The sequence below is a fragment of the Balaenoptera physalus genome (genome assembly GCF_965194825.1).
Source record: "Balaenoptera physalus genome assembly, chromosome: 8".
Taxonomy (NCBI): domain Eukaryota; kingdom Metazoa; phylum Chordata; class Mammalia; order Artiodactyla; family Balaenopteridae; genus Balaenoptera; species Balaenoptera physalus.
In genome coordinates, this window is record NC_138887.1 from 24041388 (window position 1) to 24056736 (window position 15349).

General features: G+C 34.2%; 1 long non-coding RNA gene across 1 annotated transcript in view; it reads left to right on the plus strand.

Annotated features, from left to right (window-relative positions):
* LOC309666324 overlaps nt 1-15349 on the plus strand; it is a 675327-nt gene that overhangs the window by 349729 nt on the left and 310249 nt on the right. The window lies entirely within an intron of this gene.

A 15349-nucleotide genomic window follows, 5' to 3' on the forward strand; every position in this document is an offset into this window, starting at 1 on the left:
TATAAAAGCTAAAGGCTAATGTTGGCAAAATGGAAATGATCTTATAAAGACTGTAAACAAAACATATGAAAATAGAAAGTTTAAAATTTTGTAGACCTCAAGTGATGTTTATACGTTTTTATAATTTATGAGCTATATTGTTATAGAATGTGAAATTGTATTCTATAAAGTTATATACTAATGTAGACTTTCAAGTTTCTTTTTCATTATTCTAAAAAAAGGGTTCCCTTTATCATAGCAAAAATAAATAGCAAAGCCATAGAAATAAGGACTTTCTTTTTATCCACTGACTGTTTTTCTGTTGCATATTAGAGGGTAAAATTTAAGATTAACACATATAGGTATTATTACTATTAGCATAATAGTCAGACATATTCTAATCCAAAGGTGGGGAAATGGGTTAATCTATGTTGGGAAAGCAAAACTAATTAATGTAGAACATACAGAATCAGATGTTGCTGATAAGTTGACACAATTTAGGTATCTATTTCAGGAAAACAATCCCTTAGAAATATTTTTAAAGATAAAGGCATAATAGGTTCTCTTTTGTCATGTCAGCTTCTCAGGGAATTTAAGAGCTATTTGATACACAATGTTGTATATGGTAACTATAAACATGTGAGATAATAGCTGAGCTATTGTCTTGGTCTCTAGGATTCACTTTACAGCAAACCCTGAGATCAAAATATGTAAGCAGTTACATTTTGGTATTTAATACAAATATCTTTTCATCTCTTTCTATACTTTCAGCTGTTGTCTAAGGCTTTTCTTCTTTAACTAGCTTGTTTTAGATAGATTGAGGTCTCAAGAAACGATTAGATAAAACTGTTTCATAAATGTGCCATTTTATGTGGGGAGTGAAGTCTGAAAAAGACCACAGAGTTGTTAATGAAGTCCATCTTCCCTGCAAAATACTTCCAATAATCTCACTGAGCACCGAGTCAATGAATCTGATAGGGAAATATGTTTGAGTAATCTAAATAGTTGCCAAGATGTTTACACAGTAACTAAACTTTTTAGAAAATTCAGCAAATAATGAATGAAAAGTGAGTTCTCTCCTTTAACATTTCAAGAGGAGAAAAAAAGGGCCAGAGCAATGTTGTAAGGCAAAGAAACCTTTAAAGAAACCAGCTTTAGATAACTGCCATGTTAAATGACTGGATTTCCAGTTGTAGGTCTTGTTTGTCTGGCTTGCTTGACTGTGGACAGGATTTTTATTTCTAAGATTCAGAAAGGCAGATTTTCACAAAAACCATTCTTGTGACTTAATTGATGTCTCACAAGGAGTGTGTTCCAGCTCCAGAGGCTATAATGTATTTTCTGTTGGATCGAGCTAAAGCAGATGTTTATGAGGGAATTCTTCCATTCTATCCTCAGCTGCTAGGCTAGTTGGTTGGAGTTTGCTGCCAGTGAGCCAAAGGTCATGAGTTTGATACTTGAACAGATCACTTTGCTTCGCACAGAGAAAGCTCTGTAACAAAGACATAGATTACAGCCTTATTCTCGCCAGTGCCAACTGAGTTCCAAGTGTGAGGCTATTCCCATAAGAAGGACTGGGCTTTCTAAACACCTGATGGGTCCCCCAGCGAATAACACATAAATGCTCTTCCACATAATATAATTTCTGCTAAAATGTAAAGACAACCAATCACAAAGAAAATGGGATTTGATCTTTTATAGTGATATCTGGAAAAATAATGTTATTAATGCAAATCAGCCTTGAAAAAATAATGTCCAAAATTTTAACCATTACATGTATTTTTAAAGTTGTGTTTTTTATAAAGTGGACTAGATTTTTTTGGGGTGAAAATAAGTAAAATATTTCTGGTCTAAGTTAAAGTTAGAATGTTCAACAAAGAATCAATCAATAGTTTTAGAAGAATATTTTAAAATTATATCCATATGTGGTAAATTTTAGAAACATGTGACTTATTTATGTGACAAACTTTAAACGCATTTATCCGTTGCCATCTTTGAAACTATTTCACTTAATTAAATCAGTATTTTGTCAGTTCTACATGGGAGAATTTTGTTTTTACCTCTTATTGTACATTTTTAATATACAAATATATAAAATAGAGAGAACTGAATAGTACCTAAAATTGGTGTTGATTACCCCTCCCACCATATAACTGGTAAGTAATCCAATTAATTTTATATCTTAAGTATCTCTGACTTTAGGGCATAATCCTTCACCTGAACTTCATAATGTTCTCTTGTTGGTCAGCTTGCTTCCAAAATCACAGTTATCTTTCCAGAATGATCTTTGTAGAACATAGTTTCATTATATCATTTCCTAGCTCCCTGTTCTTCGTAGGGAAAATGTGAGACTCCATGATCCATACCCTTTCAGGTTCTTCTTGTTCTCTATGACCCAATTATATGGAATTAATTGCAGTTTCCCAAATGCACATGCTTGCTAATGGTTCCATTCATTTACACACTGTCTGAAATTTCTGTTTGCCTTCAATAGTCATTCTCACCCCCTTTTCCCTTGTAAAACAAAATACAAACAACAACTGAATTTTTGGCTTCCTTCATATAGTACTCACATACTAGAAATTGAGCAGGGGTCACTAGGCCCCTCCACAGCTCCCAGGGATGAATCATGATTAGTCTAAGCCCATCATGCTGTTTCTCTCTTCCCCCTTCTCCTCTTGCCAGTGGTCACTTTCAGCATAAGCATGGGAACCTCTGAGCCAGAGGGACAGTCTTCTGAAGGCTCCCAGTAAAGCTTCCCTCACTCTTAAAGCAAGGAGACAAGACATGAATTTCCCTTTGTTTCTACTCTTGGTTCAAGTTTTGGGAGGATGTGATAACTCTGAATACTTCTGGGGGAAAAACTCAAGGACAAAAGCTAACTCTGAGAATGGAAGAGCAGAAAAGGAAAATAAACTTGGTTCCTTAATTATGTCCTCAAGCCACTGAATTAACCCTGGACTAACTCTACTTCCAATCTTGTTATAAGAGATGAAAATTTTCACATTATTTAAGCCACTTTTAGATAGGTCTTCTGTTCTTTGCTCTCAAAAGCATCCTAACTGATACAAATTTCCATAGCTCCCAAGACATATGCATTGCTAATACATACCTTACATTTGCTTATATTTATTTCCTCTGTGTAGTCTTCCTTTAATTCCCACCCCCTTAGAATTCACCTTCCCTTTTGTGCGATTAAGGTTTATACCTATAGTTTCTACACGTACTTATCAGATAGCATTGCAATACTTTGCTGAAAAATCCAAGACACTTCTTTGTGTGCTTAGCACACATTTGTTCTTGTCCCATGTATATGAACAAAGCATGAGAAAATTAGTAACTATCTGAATTAATCAATTTCTTTAGGCTCATATAGTTCCAGGACTGGTCTTCATACAAGTGATAAGCAAATTATTTTTGTTAATGAAGATACATGATGATTCTATGTGTAAGTAAGTGTTAGTTAACCATAAAACACCAAAGCCACAGGGAAAAAAAATCACATTTTAAGAGTTTTGATACCACTACATGATTCTGTTATAACATCTTACATTGGTTAAAAAAAATCTTTGCCCTTCAAAGCTCTTTATATACATAATTACATTTTGTTCTTTACAATACCTTTAAATGCAGGGGACAGCAGTATTTTTATATACGTCTTCCAGGTAAGAGTCCCTCAGTTATAGAGAGGCTAATTAATTTACCCAAAGGATTGAACTACCTAGAGCCTCTGAAATAGGGAAGAACAAATCTGACTCCATATTGGATCTCTTCCTTTCACTTTAAACTTTGTATTCTAATGCTTTTGCTACAGGTTAATCACTTAAGGGATGTTGCCTACAGCTTAAAGTATACATAATGGTCTATCTCTGGGAACCCTGCCTCTCATGTCTGAGCACTAAGCTAAAGTACCTTTGATTGGCTTGCAGGAAACATCCTGACCAGGCTCACCTATGAATGATTGCAAGAAAGAAGAAATTAACACATCCCCTCGGACAAAGAAATATCTGCAACAACTTACCATCTTTTTTACTTTATCCCTCACCTCCCACCCCTTCTATAAAAGAAAGTAGCATTCAAACCTCCGCAAGATGGTTCTTTGGGACACTAATCCATCTTCTTGGCCTGCTGGCTTTGCGAATAAAGTCGCTATTCCTTACCCCAATAATTTGTCTCTCGATTTATTGGCCTGTTGTGCAGTAAGCAGTATGAGGGTGGACTCGGCAACACCTCCTTTTCCAAAGCCCCTTAGGCTTACATCCTTTTCTTAGGTCAGTTCTCTTTTTATCTCATTCTGTCTGGGTACATGACAGATTGCTACCAATAGATGAGACCCACAGTTCTTACATAGTGCTGATCAATTTGTGGTCCTAGACTCCTGCATCAGAATCACCTGACATTCTTGTTAAAATTGCTAGTTCCTGTGCCTCATCCTACACCTTCTTAATCACACTGACTAGGCTTGTTTGAAGCTGAAGAAATGATGCTTTTGAGAGTGTATCAGGTGCTGGAGACATAAGTTTCAGAACCACAATTCTGTGGCTTCATTCTTATATTGTTTTACTTTTTCACAGTGGCTATCTCTTACTCTAATCCTTATTTATTTTCCCAGGCCATGACTTTTGTTAAAGTAAGACTGACACCAGTCCCTTTCACTAACTCTCCATCAGGACAGACTCTTTTCAAGGGATATATTCTCTGCAGTAATAGCTAAGCAGATAACATAAATACAAATGTTCTCTGAGAGGTTAAATTCACCAATCTGTACTGAAATATGCAGGGTGAGATTGCTCTCCCACTGTCCACTTTCTATTTTGGCAGATGCTGTGGTGGTCACTATATCCCCACACACGGGTGCTGTATTGTGAGAATTTAATTTATGGAATTCAATTCTCCTTACTTGGTAATACGAGAAAAATTTCTTTCCCATGTTGTGCTTAAACTTATTTGCTTGGTGCACAGGAAGTACTCAATTGTATTTATTTTTTCATAAGTGCATAAAAAGTTACCAAAGATTTAGCAACTCAAAACAACACAAGTGTATTTTCTCCATTTCTGTGAGCCTAGACTCCAGCATAGCTTAACTGGGTCCTCTACACAGAGCCTCAGAAGGTTGCAAAGAAGATGTGGCACATATATACAATGGAATATTACTCAGCCATAAAAAGAAATGAAATGGAGGTATTTGTAGTGAGGTGGATGGAGTTAGTCTGTCATACAGAGTGAAGTAAGTCAGAAAGAGAAAAACAAATACAGTATGCTAACACATATATATGGAATCTAAGGAAAAAAAAAAAAAAAGGTCATGAAGAACCTAGTGGCAAGACGGGAATAAAGACACAGACCTACTAGAGAATGGACTTGAGGATATGGGGAGGGGGAAGGGTAAGATGTGACAAAGCGAGAGAGTGGCATGGACATATATACACTACCAAACGTAAAATAGATAGTTAGTGGGAAGCAACTGCATAGCACAGGGAGATCAGCTCGGTGCTTTGTGACCACCTAGAGGTGTGGGATAGGGAGGGCGGGAGGGAGGGAGATGCAAGAGGGAAGAGATGTGGGAACATATGTATATGTATAACTGATTCACTTTGTTATAAAGCAGAAACTAACACACCATTGTGGAGCAATTATACTCCAATAAAGATGTTAAAAAAAAAAAAAAAAAGATGTCATCCAGGAACTGCCCTCAGCAAATAAAAGTTCCTCTCAAGTTCCAGCCACATAGGCCCCCTCACAACATACAGCTTACTTCTTCAAGGCCAGAGGAATATTTTTATGACCTCTAAACCCTCTTTTAAAGGGCACACTTGATTAGGTCACACTCACCCAGGAAACCCCACTTTTGATTAACTGAAAGTCAACTGTTTAGGGACTTTAATTATATTTACAAAAGCCCTTCACCGTTATCATATAATGTAACCTAATTACAGAAGTGAAAAATCCATCATATTAATAAGCCCTGCCTGCACTTGCAAGGGCTGGGAATTATGCCAGGCATGTAGATCAGGAGGTAGAAATCTTGGAGACCATTTTAGAATCCTGGCTACCACAACAGTAAGTATTTGTTCATTCTGAATGTTTTTTTTGCACTGGTTATGGTGTTTTATTAAAATACATGTAAATGTTAAAAAAATAAAAGAAGACAAAAAAATATGCAGTGAAAACATGTCTAGCTATCACCACTGACTTTTGGTCTCCTTCCCTTTTTGTTGGCAATAATATTTTAAAAGATACTTAAATATGTTTCCAGAGTATTCTATGCACTTAGAGCTAATTTTCACACTGCTTTCTTTTTTCACTTAACAATCTCCAAGATATATCAATAACAGCACATAGGCATCTACCACATATATATATTTGTGTATATATTTATATATGTGTGTAATATTTCATTGTACAGATGAACCACAAATTATTTAACTAGTCCTATACTGATAGAAGTATATTTAATCTGTTATTATTATGCATATTTTGCTATTTATGTCATTTTGCATGTGTTCATATATTATGGGATAAATTCCCAGAAGCAGAATTCAAATATTAACTGTTCTTAATGTTCTGAAAAATATTGCCAGTATTTTTTTCAAAGATGTTGTATCAACTGTATATGGTATCCTTATATTATTACCAATACTGCATTAGAAAATTTTTAGCATTCCCAATCTGATAAGTGAACAGTGACACTTCATTATTGCTATACTTTGTTTTCTTAATTAAGGGAATGGTTGAGTATCACTTGATATATTTAAAAGCCATTGTATTTCTTTTTGATAAATTGCTTACTTACGCCCTTCACTAACTTTTATCCTATGGCACTTCTTGCCCTCTGGAACATAGTGGAATACTCAAGGAGGAGAACTTAACGCCAGTCAGAGAAGCAGAAAGTACACTCTCATAATGCCTTCAAAACATGAGTCGTGTGAGCTTTTGCATCATCAGGAAACCCCAGGATTGGTGCTTTTATCCCATGGGATGCCTGTTCTCTTCTCACTCCCTTCTATTTCACCCAAGCACAATCATGTCAGGTCATTTTGTATCCAGGTCTCGTGAGTAGGTAGCTTTAAAAATGCTTATGCTGAAATAAATAATAGGCACAGACTCAAAAGATCTGCCTTTTAACTCCAGTTGTGATTATTTGCTATCCGTCCATGTATAAATCATTTAGCCGAGCTGAAGCTCAGTGGTTGTGAGGCTTAAGTGATTTATATGTGAATAAAATAAGTTAAAGTATTTCATGAAAATAAGTCGTTTCACTTTTTGCCACGGGTTTACTATATGATGCCAGCAATGTTCTGAAAATTCTAATTTTAATCTACAAATGCAACACATGAGGTAGCACAAATAAACATACACAAATGTCAGTCTTCTTTGTTACTTTACTTAGAAGCATAAGCCATAACCAAAAAATAATGTTTTTGGAGTTTGAAGTCCACAATGCTATTAAAATGCAAGATTTTGAAGAATTTATTTTCTTAAGCTTATATATAATTTCTCTTTTAAAGATATCAAAATACATATATAAGCAGTGGGAGATTAATTCAATGCAGTAAAGATAACTTGCATATATTTCACAAGGCATATTCATCAACAAATTATGAATGGTTTTATTGTGGAAATTTAAGAATAAAAATAGAATTGTGTACTTGCAATTAACCTTAGGAATAGAAAAACAAATTTTGATGGAAAAGAAAACAGACATTAGGAAGAGGCAGGATGTTGAATGTGTGGATCTGAAGAAAAAAAATAGAGACTGGACCAAAAAATGAAGAGAGAAAAGTAAATGCTATGAAGTGAAGATATGTTTCATCTAATGTTTTTAAGATATCCTTGAATATGAACTAAGCTTCTGATTATGTTCATAATGTGAAAGAAGAGTTTGCACATTTCCAAAAGATTACTACCTTCCCAGAATATCAGAATAATAGATCACTGTTGGAATTAGGAGGCATTTAAAAAGTTGACATAGTCATGATAAAGAAGGGAAGACTAACGAATGATTATTAATCCCCTTCAAGCACCTAAGGGCTTACTATCCTAAGAATGCTGAATATTCATCTTCCTAGAGAACTTTAACAGGAAAACAATATTTAATTAGAAGAAATACTTCTCTGTAGTTAAAAGAAAATAAAATAAACAATAATAATTTAAAAATCAAAAGAAAAAAGGTTAACAGTGGGTAAAATATTCATCAACTCACCATGTGCATTATCATTTACCTCTGGTGTGAGCAACAAATAACCCCCAAATATCAACAGTTTGTGACCCCATTTATTTCTTGTTCATATTACGAAAGAACTACAGGTTGGCTGCAGTTCGGCTGGGCTTGGCTAACCTTGGCTTGACTTGATTGGGCTTGACTGTGTTTGACTATGCTTTGTTGGCATGAGTCTATGTGTTTCTTCTTTAGGAACCTAGGCTGAAGGAGTAGCCCCTATTTGGAATATGTTATAATGAAGGAGGATACGAACAAGATGAACTGCTTAAAGCATGCATTAAAATTTCTGCTTAAACATGACATCTATAAACATCTGCTTTCTACAACACTGGCCAAAGAAAATTACATGGTGACGTCCAAAATCAATGAGGCAGAAAAATGTAGTGTATGTATTAGTTTTCTACGGCTTCTGTAACAAATTACCACAAACTGGGTGGCTTAAAATAACAGAAATCTATTCTCTCAAAATTCTGGATGCCAAAAGCCCAAAATCAACGTGACTGGGCTTAAAGCAAGACATTGGCCAGGTGGCACTCCCTCTAGAGGCTCTGGGGGAGAATCTGTTCCTTGCCTCTTTTAGGTTTTGGTGGCTACCAGCATTACTGACTTGTAGCCACGTGATTCCAATCTTTGCTTCTGTCTTTACTTGACACCTCTTCTGTATGTATTTATCAACTCTCTCTCTACCTCCCTCTTACAAAGATATATATGACATTTAGGGACCACACAGACAACCCAGGATAATCTCCCCATCTCAAGATCCTTAATTCACATCTTCAAAGACCAATTTTTTCCCAAATAATATAAAAGTTCCAGAGAATCGGGGCTGATACCTTTGGAAACCATTATTCAGCCTACTACAGCTTACCTACAGAGAAGCATGGCAAGAAAGGAAGAAATGAATAGCACTAAACAAATAAAACAATCTATCATATATGCCACATGTTAGGAAAAATTGTCAGCTTTAAGAATGAGTCAACACTGGTATAGGCAACTATTGTATATTGCCATATCCTTCACTTTAAAAACCTTTAACACAATGCAGAGAGCCATCCAGTTGCTTGGTTTAGAAATAGCCAGCTTAGAAGCTATGGACATTGGTACTTTGGTGTGATTTTCAGTTCCCTAATTAGAGAACTTTTGATTCACTTTCTGATTTTAATATAATTTGAATACAATTATAGCTACTAACATTCAAGGCCATATATTTTTAAAAACTTTGCAGTTTCATATATTTTCTTTTGAAAAATACAAATCATTTGTCTCCTTAAAATTAAGTGCTAGTAAGTGTTGGATGTTGCTAGGTCAGAAGTGAGACTGCTCAATGAAGTCTGGAAAAATGACTGCAGGCTTCAAGTAGGAGTCAGTTTGTGATCTAGGGCACCAGAAAGTTTTAAATTTGGGAATATATTTAATTTTTTAAAAATTTTATGGGAGAGCTTTAATTTACAATTAAATTGCTTTATCTCCTTTTTATCTTACCTAATATCCTCTAAGATTATAAAGGTTAGTTACTACTGCCTTCCTTTTTCAAATGAGGAAATTGATATATAGCAAGATAAAATAACTTTCTTAACATAATATTGGAAAATGGCTAGTATAGTCAGTCTTAGTTATCATGACTATTAGCCAAGTATTTATTAAATAATCTGCATGCTCATATAAAGAAAATAAAGTGGAAAATAGGAAAGAAATGCACACCTCAGAGTACTTACATAGATAGGATTTTTTTTTTTTTTACAAATATAGAGGTTAGCAAATTAAAGGAAAGAAATGCATTTAAAATAGAAAATAAATTTTAATTAAGGATTAAGTTCAACACAATATCTAGGTCAAAAAAGTCAACCCAGTGAACTTGGAAGTATTATAGAGTATTAGAAGACTATCTGAAATGTCATTGTCTTGGTTGGTTTAACTGTTAACTAACGCTCTTTAGTTTTCCTCCAGCTCTGCAATTTTCTCACTGAAAAAAAAACTGTCAAAAGATTAATGTTAATATAATACATACCAACATTTTCTGTATTAGTCCTTGCAGTAGAGATGGATTACAGTGTATCTGGAGCCCAAGTTTCTACCTTAGTGTTTAATTCCCGTGCCGCTGGGAGAGGATGTTGTTGCTTGGCAATCATGTTCCACACAACTTGCAAATCTGCGTATCCCACCATCTGTCATTATGTGAACTCAGTAGAAAAATATGTACATACAACTTGTTCCATTTCACCTCCCAACCCCTGAACTATAGAAAATAACAAGTGTTATATATAACAATTGTGGTGAACCCATAGATATAGTGAAGCAGAGAACCATAAACTCAAGGGAGAGAAAAACCACACCTAATAATTCTGGATGCCTTTGCAGGTAGTGGTAGTGATAGTGAGATTAAAATTTAAAAATGAAAAATTTTAAAGATAAAGTCCAATGGATCACTTTTATATAAAAATATTTTCCCCAAATTAACAGCTCTGTAAAACCATGAACTCCTCAAAGGCAGGAATTTGACTTACTGTTATATGTATTCCTATTGCCTAGCATAATGGGATTAGTGAATAAAATAAAATATAAATAAACACGTTAGTGCTCTAACTGGATAAAATGAATTTCAATTCTAAATATAAAAATTGCATGTTATACATTCAATTTATAGTTGAACTAGAAAGATGTTCGTTTGCAATGTCCTGGGGAATTTCTCAGGTGTAATCTGCAACCAGCTCCATATCTGGAGGATAGGGACAGACTGAAGAAAGAGGCAGACCACTCCAGATTGGTAGGTGGCAAGTTTAATAAGCAAGGGAACTGACGTAGGAAGCTTGTCTTTGGCAGCTGCAAGACCACTAGATCTCTGAATCTTCCCACCAGAATCTTTTATTATCGTTTGATGTTTTATTGAAGTATAGTTGATTTACAATATTATATTAGTTTCAGGTTTATAACATAGTGATTCAATATTTTTATGGGTTATACTGTACTCCTCTTAAAGCTATTATAAAATATTGGCTGTATTCCCTATGCTGTATAATATATCCTTGTAGCTTACTTATTTTATACATAGTAGTTTGTACCTCTTAGCCTCCTACCTCTATCTCCCACCTCCCTTCCCTCTCTCCACTGGTAACCACTAGTTTGTTCTCTGTATCTGTGAGTCTGTTTCTGTTTTGTTATATTCATTCATTTCATGTTTTAGACTCTACATGTAAGTTGTAACATACAGTATTTGCCTTTGTCTGACTTATTTCACTTAGCTTAATACCCTCCAGGTCCATACATGTTGTTGCAAATGGCAAAATTTCATTCTTTTTTATGGGTGAGTTATATGTATTGATATAATATACACATATATACTCCCACATCATCTTTATCCTTTCATCTCTTGATGAAGAAAATATTTGCAAATGATATGACTGATGGGGGTTAATATCCAAAATATATAAACAACTCATACAACTAGATATCAAACAAACAACCCAGTTAAAAAATGGACAGAAGACCTCAACAGACATTTTTCCAAAGAAGACATACAGATGGCCAACAGGCATATGAAAAGTTGCTCAACATCGCTAATCATGAGAGAAATGCATTTAAAACCACAATAAGATATCACCTCACACCTGTCAGAATAGCTATCATCAAAAAGACCACAAATAACACATGTTGATGAACATGTGGAGAAAAGGAAACCCTCCTACACTGTTGGTAGGAATGTAAATTGGTGCAGGCACTATGGAAAACATTATGGAGGTTCCTCAACAAAACTAAAAACAACTATGATATGATTCAACAATTCCACTCCTGGGTATATATCCAGAAAAAAAACGAAAAGATACATGCATACCAATGTTCATAACGTCATTATTTACAATAGCTAAGATACAGAAGCTACCAAAGTGTCCACCAACAGAATCTTAAAAGTTTATATAAAGGCCTTAATTGGGCTCAGGCCCATATACCATCCAGATGGTCTCAACACCACGTTACTATCTCCCAGCTGTGTCCTTGGGCAGCTTTTAGTGCAGGAAAGGCAAGCAGAGTGCATATTCCCAGGAGTGATGGGCCTCCAATTGCCCAGGTCCAGCACATAGGTCAACCAGTGGTAATGTCCTTTGGATGACCTCTCCCACAAAAGATTAATCTTCCAGATTGTTTTGGTTTAAGATGTCTAATATGAATTTCAAAATTAGTGAAATATTATAAATTAGTTTGTACAATTTTAAGGATGGTTTGATCCTACTTTATTAGCAAAACTGATCCTTAATATCATAATTCAAATAGAATTGAACTGATGACCATTTTATTCCAATATGGGTTAATATCAGCCAAAAAACTAGTTTAGCATACATTCACTGAAGTTTATGGTTGTTAATCTGAAAAGTGGCTTGGCATCATGAAAATAAACCTCAACCTGTATTTTGACAGTCTAAGTGAGAAAGAGGATTGAATTGAGATGGTGTTTCAGGCCAAAAACTCACAAATAAATCCACAATCGCTTTTCATAGACTAGCCAGATATTTAATTATGTAGAAATGTTTACCCTGTTCTTGGTAGTAAAATCCTAGAAGCTAGGATTTTTCAGAAACTATAAAGTGGCTATTTTTAAAATAGCTTTTCAAATGTTAGATCAGTCTCATTCTTCACTGTGTTTTTGGAAATGGAGCCAAGAGAATATGTCTGCTATGAATATGATATATAGATTCCATTTAAAGTTAAATATTTCATATAAACGTAAGAATTTAGGGATGTCAGATCTGCAACACCACTGAGATTTTTTAAAATGATTAACAGTAAAATTAAAAGCCATTTCCTATATTATTTTGCAACACATAAAATGTCACAGTATCTTACACATATGTATCATGAATATATACCTATATATTCATATTTATATATTGTATTTATATATTATATTAATATAATATACATTTATATTTAATAAACAGATCTTTTAAATAATTGAATTTTAGGTTTGGAAATGATCTTTAAAGTCAATTTCTATTTAGTAGAGAAATTCCCTGAAAGAGGTCATATGATGTTTGCTGAATGGGGCAGGGACCTCACTTCTTCCAAGGAATTTCATTTATTGTTGCTGTATTCATCAAATATTCTGTCCTCACATATAGTGGTTTCTCAGTAAATGTATAATTAGTTTATAAATTGAAACCCACCTAATTCTTAACTTTCAGCTATTAATCCTAGTTCTGCCCCTGTAACTACATAAAATCAGTCTCATCCTCTGCTCCATAATACTTGAAAGTAGCTGTTTTGAGCTTCCAAGTCTTCACTTTTCCAGTGTAAACACATCAACAAATAACTTTTCCCAGGGCAAAAACTATTTCCCCAAAAATATTTATTACAGTCAGATTTCTATTTTCTTCAAATATAGAGCATACAATGAAACAGCCAAAGTGCAAATGAAACAATTGAAATACACTCTGGGGTTATATTTCTGTTCATGAAAGTCAAGATTTTATTTACTTTGTGACTCTCAGCAGACTGTTAAGTTTCACTGCTCTGTGGTTAAAATCATTTCTACTCTTGTAGTTGTTCTTGCTTTTGCTTGCATGTTTTGCTTTTATTTTTTATTTATTTTTTCTTTTTTTACCAGTAAGCTAAGTTTTGCATACCCTGTATATTAAAATCAGGAATGATGAAAACATAGCATGCTACCATCAATGCCCTCTACGAGCCCGAATGGAAGACACTGGCCATTAATTATAGCCCTTTATCTTGCGAGGTTCAGATGCCAGCTCAGAATTTTCCTCGTCTTTTGGTGTTGACTTATAATACTATACTCATTTGTCTTCACTTCTAATCTTGACTTCAGGATGTACATTTACATGTACAGTTAAGCCTTGAACAACATGGGGGTTAGGGGCGCCAACCCTCCTAGCACTTGAAAATCCGTTTAACTTTACATTAACCTTATGTTTCCATGATTCCTCATCTGCACATTCAACCAACTGCAGATCATGTAGTACATATTTAGTGAAAGAAATACACATACAAGTTGACCTGTACAGTTCAAACATGTTGTTCAAGGGTAAACTGTATTACATTTAACCATATTAGTCTGTACTGCTATGTTATTTGAGATGTTTTTGATTCCCAATTCTGCCCATTAACTTATAAGCTATTGTTCCTAACTCGACTCACCCTCTGAAAATTTGATAAGGTTTTTTTTTTTTGGCCTTTTCCAGATTGTCCTAATCTGATATTGGTCTACTCTTCTATTGTTTTTAAAATACACATTTGGTAGACAATTACTTAACTTACATTCTTTGTACTAATAGATCTTATTGTGGGCCTATTAGTTGTTGGCCCTGTTTTCAAATACTCTTTCTTCCTAAACTTTTTTTTTCTGGAAATTGCTTCCTTCCCTTCCACGTGATCATAACTGTAGAGACAGGCATGTTAATTTTTTATAAAGAGGGAAATGGTGGCATTAGGAAATGATCATTTCTTTCATTTTCTCGGGTAAGAATTTAGCCTATGTAAACTTATAGTCCTTAAAATAGTTGTGAGGATTCTAACTTTGACCTTACATCAGTTAGCTCAGTTTGTTCTATTCTTTATCTTTGAAGATTATTAATCTTAATTGAGGAGATAAGAACCAAAAAAAAAAATCTTCGTAACTGAAACCAATTTATATGGTCTCCATGATATTATAGAGGATTGAAAAGAAACTATTCAGGGTAATTATTAAATATAATTATGATGGATATTAATTCACTATTTGTAGATTTAAAATATCCTAGACAGATGAATTTTAAATATTGCATATGATATGCAACCTGTTTTTATAATGAGAGTACATTTAGATGACAGTTTATGATGTATAATCTACAATTTATTTTAATATTGTATCTGTTTGATGCCAATCCTTGTAGGGTTATAGTCTACTATTAATAACATTTTAAATAAAAAAATTCAAGATCTGTGTTCCTGTATGTGTATCCAGGAGATCTTGACAAAACCTATTTCACAATACAATTTTCACAAAAAACATTAAATAATCACAATCATAATTTGGAAGTCTTCCATACAGTGACAAGAAACTCTGGGTCTCAAAATGATTTTTTTTCTATCCTCTTCCAGTGTACTGCAATGGCATTATTAGTTTATTCCTTCTATTATGATTTTTCAGTTTCCCATAAAAAT